The sequence below is a fragment of the Nanorana parkeri genome, unplaced genomic scaffold (assembly GCF_000935625.1).
Source record: "Nanorana parkeri isolate BGI_ZX_2015 unplaced genomic scaffold, ASM93562v1 scaffold4112, whole genome shotgun sequence".
NCBI lineage: Eukaryota > Metazoa > Chordata > Amphibia > Anura > Dicroglossidae > Nanorana > Nanorana parkeri.
The window spans coordinates 1-6674 of record NW_017310379.1 but is presented as its reverse complement, the minus strand read 5'-3'; the positions used below and the strand labels follow the sequence as shown (position 1 = coordinate 6674).

Here is a 6674-nt window from a genome sequence, read left to right as displayed (position 1 = left end):
GAGCGAACGAGCACATATAGACGATCGGCGGGCTATGGAGCCGCTGATCGCCTATATGTGAAACACCCGGTAACGGGTGTGTGCAATGGTTGGGTCTTTTCTGCCTGTGCGTGCCCGCTAGGGGGCGCGCGCGAGCAGAAAAAAAATGCCGTCCGGAGACTGCAACCCGCCAATGCTGAAGTGCCGTCCGTCCGTTTTTTTTACAACTGGCGGACGGCAAGAGGTTAATCACTTGCTGACCGGGGGTGTTGTGAATATTATTTGTTGTATTGATGAACTGATTAATATGTTTAAACTTGTACAATACTAATGTGTGTGTTTTCTCGAGTTAAACCAAGCTTTCAAAACTGCAAGATCAGCTAAACCCCCTTCCTGTCCAGGCCATTTTTCAGTATTTAGCGCTGCGGTACTTGTACAGTTAATTTCAGTACAGCATTGCTTTACTGAATAAATGTCAACCATTTTTGGGGACAGATGGAGCTTTCTTTTGATGGTATTTAATTACCACTGGGATTTTTATTTTTTACTATACAATGAAAAAAGATCTGACCTTTTTTGGAAAACCTGTTTTCCCTACCTTATGTTATAAAACATTTACTATTACCCAATTTTTTGGTAAAATATAAAAGATAGGGTCATATCTGCTAAATAATAGGAAAATGTCACCAGCACACCATAAGTTGAAAAAGCAAAATATTTTATTGCCAATAGCTGTATCTCTTTGGCAAGCGCTTTCGGGGCCTTGCAGGGTCCCCTTCATCAGGCTTAGAGATAACAGTGAAGTGAAAGACATACAACAATATATACCTAGACATACCAATCAACTGAGTGCTGTAAAACAACTGCCATCCACCTAGGGCGTCAGTATGACGTCAGACCTGCCGTTAAGTATTTGAAAAAGACGTGTGCAGAATGTTGTAAATACCAGACATATCTATTAAACCATCTTGTGACTCCCAACAGTACTTATGGTGTGCTGGTGACATTTTTCTATTCATGTTACCCCAAAGTCTGTCTCTAAATTCCCTCTAGCTGCATGATATTAGTCAGGATGAGTCTCAGTCCTCAACCTTCTCTAATAAGCTTAGGCATACTATTTTTGTCCTTATTGAAGCTATTGGATGGAACACTTAACACCAAAACTGAATAGTGCCTACCGGTTAGCTTCTTGTTTTCTCCTCTTCTCAGGTTATCTTCCCTTCATGTAACCGTGTATCTTGATATAGGAAAGTCATCTGAGGAAGTGGCTGTACTCCTTTTATGTAGAAAATAAGATCTCTGGTTTAATCATCTCCACTGTTCCCTGTATAGTCTTGCTGATTAACCTATACTGAGATTGTACAGTCACTTTATTTTCTTTGAGAAGTTAGTTGCTTAGGCCTTAAAGCAGTAATGCATTCTATTAGATCACTCCATTGTACACAATCTTTGATTGTTATCAAAGTGCTGTCCATTTCCCTATCGACTTTCTATATGTTGTAATGTATACTTGTGATACCTGCATAAATAATGATTGGAATAAATAACACAAAAAAAAAGACAATCTCTGGACCATCCCATTCGCTTGAGCAGCCAGACCAAGTTTTCCCTGACATGGTGGACAATGAGCCCTGCACTGGAGTCTTTTTTCCACCTAGTTTTAGAAGGTGCTTCTTGGTCGCTGGCTTTAATGGCCGGGCTATTGATCATCTTCACACTGGCACATAGGAGCTGCATTGCTGACTTCCAATTGCCTTATTCTGGCTTACAGTCCTATGGCTTTTATCCATTTTACCCTTGTGAGTATCTTTCTTTACTGTTTTACCTGTATATGAATAAAACTCATCTGCACCAGCAAAGGCGCCCCCTTTTGTGCTTTCTTTCAGATACTACAGTCCCCCTGGCTGAAGTGGGGCAGCATCCTGCAGTATGCATATTAATACACTCCTTTGAGGAGTGATTGTCCTTGGCGCTTTGTATTTCAATTTGGCATGGCTATTGATGCGTAGGTCCTAAGGGACAGGGTCCTGTAGAAGTCCACTATTGTATGCTTTTAAAGGCTAGAGTCGACTTCTTGTAAGTCTATCATCGCATCTGGAAGCCGTAGTTAACTTGGTGCAAGACGGGAAATTCCATCCTAGAAAGTGCTTTCTCCTAGCCTTTCTCCAGTCTGGTCAGAATGAACGCTTTGCATTGAATACCATTATGGGTCAAGTCTCTGCCTTTCCTCTCTGACAGTTCTCTTCCAGAGACTGTTTGCCTCTCTCTCCTTGGTGTAGACCTTTAGCCCATTAGAAATATTTATTTGACCAACCTTACTCTTAAGGCTGTCTTTCTCGTTGCAATCACTTCAGTGAGATGTGTCTCAGAGTTGGCACTCTAAAAGCATATCTAAACCCAACCGCGAACATTTTATATATTGCAGCTTACCAAACCTTAAGACCCCATTCACACTGAGCGACATGCAAATCGCGCGACTTTGAGCGACTTCTTCCTATTGGGCTGTATGCAATCAGGAGCAATATCGCTCAAAATCGCTCTAAAAAAGGGTCATGTAGAAGCGACAAGCTACCAGCGACGAGCTACAAGCGACATTGAGCGACGAGATGTGAACAGCTACATTGAAATGTATTGGTGAAGCTACATAGAGCGATATAGTGCGGAAATATGAGCGATATCGCTACAAAAATCGCGTGATAAATCGCTCAATGTGAACGGGGCCTAAATGTGTTGGCTACATTTCACCTGGTGATCTGACCAAGTACATCAGTTATTTTTCAAATTCCTTTAACAGGCCAAGCGGTCCAGAAAAATGGCAGATAGAGGATTAATACTAACTACTTAAGACTAACAGTGTTGCTTACAATGGACAGCTTTTAATAATTTATGACAAAAAATGGTTGTTGTAACTGCTTCAAAAGTGTTCGTTTGATTTCAAATTTAATTTTAGTCAAGTCTGTCTACATTTGCTAGTGCATCTAATATTACCCTCTCTACAGGTTGACAGTGCTGCTGTGCTAACCTATGGTGGCTTTGTTGATCCTTTATAGATTGCAGCCACCCTAAGACTGGAAGTGTGTAACTGGCCAGATCACCAGGTTATATTAAAGGAAAGAAAAGCTTTAAAAAAAAAAAAAAAACTAATTTGTCCACTGCTTTTAGGGATTGGTAAGCAGCAAAACCCTTTCTTGTGCTATATCTGGCAAGGTTTTTCTGAGTCCCAGGCGTTCCTTTTTTCCAAGGAGGTTTCTGCCTTCCACCTTAACCAGGAGATTGTTCCTCCATCTACTTATGTAACTGCATTGGATTGTACTACTTGGGCTTTTCAGCATCAGGGTTGTGCTTTTCAGATATGCATGGTTGCCACCTGGTCTTCTGTTCACATGTTTATTTAGTTTTACCTTACCAGATGAAGGCTTAGACCTCTGCCAACTTCAGTAGCAAAGATCTTCAGATGGCTTTTTTGTGCTGCCTTTGTTGACCTGTTGCTTTCTTTCAGTGAGCCTGTGAACCCTTGGTACTGTATTGCCCATCCATCAGACAGATTGCTTTTAGATGTCCCTGAATACTGTCCTGTGTCCTGTAATTTATGATTAGGAAAACAAGATTTTTGTCTTGCCTGTAAAATCCTTTTCTTGGAGTAACAGGACACAGGAACCCCCCGTCCCCTTCCTCTGTTCTTATGGTCCACTCTTGTTATTGCTTGTTACAAAACTTAGGCTTGTTGGGCTAGGAAGGGTTATTCAGGGCTGTCTATTTCAGCTTTGTTTTGCCAGTGTCCAATTTCCTGAAACCAGCAGCATAACCCTATGTCCCTACTGTCCTGTAATGTACTCCAAGAAAAGGAATTTACAGGTAAAAGGTTTTTCACTGCTCGATCAGATTTTTACTATGGTATATTCAACAAACTAAAAGGCAGCCCTGCAAAATTCCATGTGTGTACATTCTGTGCGAATGGAGGCAAGAACGAATGATATCATAGTTGCATAGTATTTGAGGTTGAATAAAGACACAGGTCCATCAAGTTCAACCTTTGTGTCCATTTGTGTGTCCATTTGTGTGTGCATCTGTGTATATGAGTCCATGTGTGGTCTTAGTTTTTAAGAGTACCTGTACCCCTTTATGTTACGGTCTCTTAGGACTGTATCTAATTGATTTTTGAATGATTCAATACTCTTTGCTGATACCACTGCTTGTGGCAGAGAGTTTAAAAATGTAACCACTATGACTGAAAAGAAGCCCCTGCACCCTTTATGGTTAAATCTTTTCTCCACTATTTTTTTAGGTGGTGGCCTCTAGTCTTTGTTGGGGAGTTTACAGTAAAAAGTTTATTGCTGATGTTGCCATCACCACCAAACATTTTGTACATCAAATGTCATGTCCCCCCTTAATCTTCTCTCTTCCAGGGTGAACAAATATATTTTCTTTCCTCGTTGACTGTAAGATCAGGTATATATAGCTGAGGAGCATAGCGAATAAGTATTTCCTATGCTCCTCAGCTCCATTCAGTGGCCATGCAGCAGTATTTACCTAATACATTCAACCTGGAAAGAAAATATGCTCATCACATTTGTTTTTGCCTCCATTCTCACAGAATAAATGTACCGTATATACTCGTGTATAAGCCGAGATTTTCAGCCCATTTTTTTGGGTGAAAAGTGCCCCCCTCGGCTTATATTCGGGATGGCTTATACTCGAGTATATACGGTACATGTAGTTTTACAGGGCAAATGGCTCTGTAAATTGTTTTTAAATACACCCCTAATGTATTATGCATATACTGACATATTAGATTTAATTGTGAAAACCCCTTGTTAGTGTAACTTTATTGCTATAAAACCTCAGTGAACCTTGTATCTTACTCCTAGGCTCTCGTGATCAGTAACTCTGCACGTCGTACATCAACTATTGGAGAAATTGTCAACCTCATGTCTGTAGATGCCCAGAGATTTATGGACTTGGCTACCTATATAAATATGATTTGGTCAGCTCCACTGCAGGTGGCATTGGCTCTGTACCTATTGTGGCAGGTGAATTATTTTTGTGCCTCCTTCCTTTATTTATGAATTCACCACTGTGTTTGTTTTTTTTCCAGTTATATTCACCTAAAACCTTATCAGTTTCTTACACGTGTTAAATTTTTCTGTTTTTATGATCTCCCTACTGTTCCATTTTAAAGCCTCATTGAAGTTCACACACTTTTGTCAGCTTCCTAAACTTTTCTGTATCAGTATTGCATTGACTAGAAGAAGGGAGTGGATCTCCCAAACTATTTTCCTGAAAAGTGAGCTGTTACTATCACATGCAGTATTTAACTGTTTTACAAGTGCACCAATACAGCTAGAATCACATACATTTCATTTGACAATAATTGATACTTGGTTCTAAACTAAATTTATACAAACTATGCCATCCGCAATAATGTATGTTCATAATTGTTGTTTTTAGAACCTGGGTCCCTCTGTGTTGGCAGGGGTTGCTGTTATGATACTGTTGGTGCCCGTGAATGCAGTGATAGCAGTGAAGACAAAGAAGTATCAGGTTTGTTGTTCCATAATACTTAAAAGGTGTTTATTTTAGCTTTGAATGAATGGCAGTGAGATCTGCTGCAGGAATAACCGTGCTACATCAAAGCAGCAGGAATGCCCGCAATATCTTTTATTAGCTGTCATTTCCATTATTACAAGCTGCAACTTTCGAGCAGACAATGTAATTAAACAGGCCCATGATTTGATTGGAATATGCTACTTGGTGACATTGCAGCAATGCTGTGATATTTAGCCCAATTACACATTCCGTACAAAATGCACAGTGTGTTTTCAATAGAGTGCAACAAATTGTTTGTCAATGTACAGTAGGATCTAAAAAGTTTTATTGTTACATTTGTTATAACAGTAGGGTTCAGAAGCTGTTTCCTGCTTCTTATTTTTAGATTTTTATCTTTTTGTGTCCCTCTAGTGGCCATTGTGGCATAAATTACACATATGAGCATGTTCATAAACTGCATACAAAAGAGCTGTATTATAGGTTTAATTTAAAACAGGAACTCTAGCACCATTTATGGCTATTATGCTTTGTCAGTAAGTTCATACCACCTATGCTATGGGTAGCTAATTGTTCCTTTTAAATATTGCAACTTTTAAAAATCAACGGTTCTAAAGGGATATAGGTCATGACGTAAAACATCTATTTGAAAAGTCTCACTTGAAAACCTGACATTTTCTAACTCGCAGACCTCATATTCTTTTTGGGTAAGTACTTATTCATTTTTGCATTAAGTAGTTGCGAAAGCCTGAGGTTAGTACAGTATGTGCAGCCCAAGTTTAATAATGGTAACTTCCATCTGAGGCTCCTCACACCATTTCTTTTAGCTTTAAGTGGTAAATAGCAGCCATCAGCTAGGCCATCAGCTGCCTAATCCTTTGAGGCCTTGAAATATAAGATTCAAGGAACAATCCTCTTCTGTGGGGTACCCTTTAACATCTTGAAGTGTGTGTGTGTATGTGTGTGTACAAGGCAGTCCCTGGGTTACATACAAGATAGGGACTGTAGGTTTGTACTTAAAGTGACATTACAACCTCAGATTTGTGCCTTACTGCAATCCATGGTAGTTTCCCTTCTCTTTGCTGCTCTTCCTTTCTAAATCTGTATCTGTTACCATGCTGGGCAGAACTTCTGTTTTGCAGCAGACTGCC

General features: G+C 39.8%; 1 pseudogene; it reads left to right on the top strand.

Moving 5' to 3' along the window:
* The window catches only part of LOC108803736, a 20887-nt pseudogene extending 15367 nt beyond the window's left edge, over positions 1 to 5520 (top strand).
* Positions 5521 to 6674: the final 1154 nt, after the last annotated feature.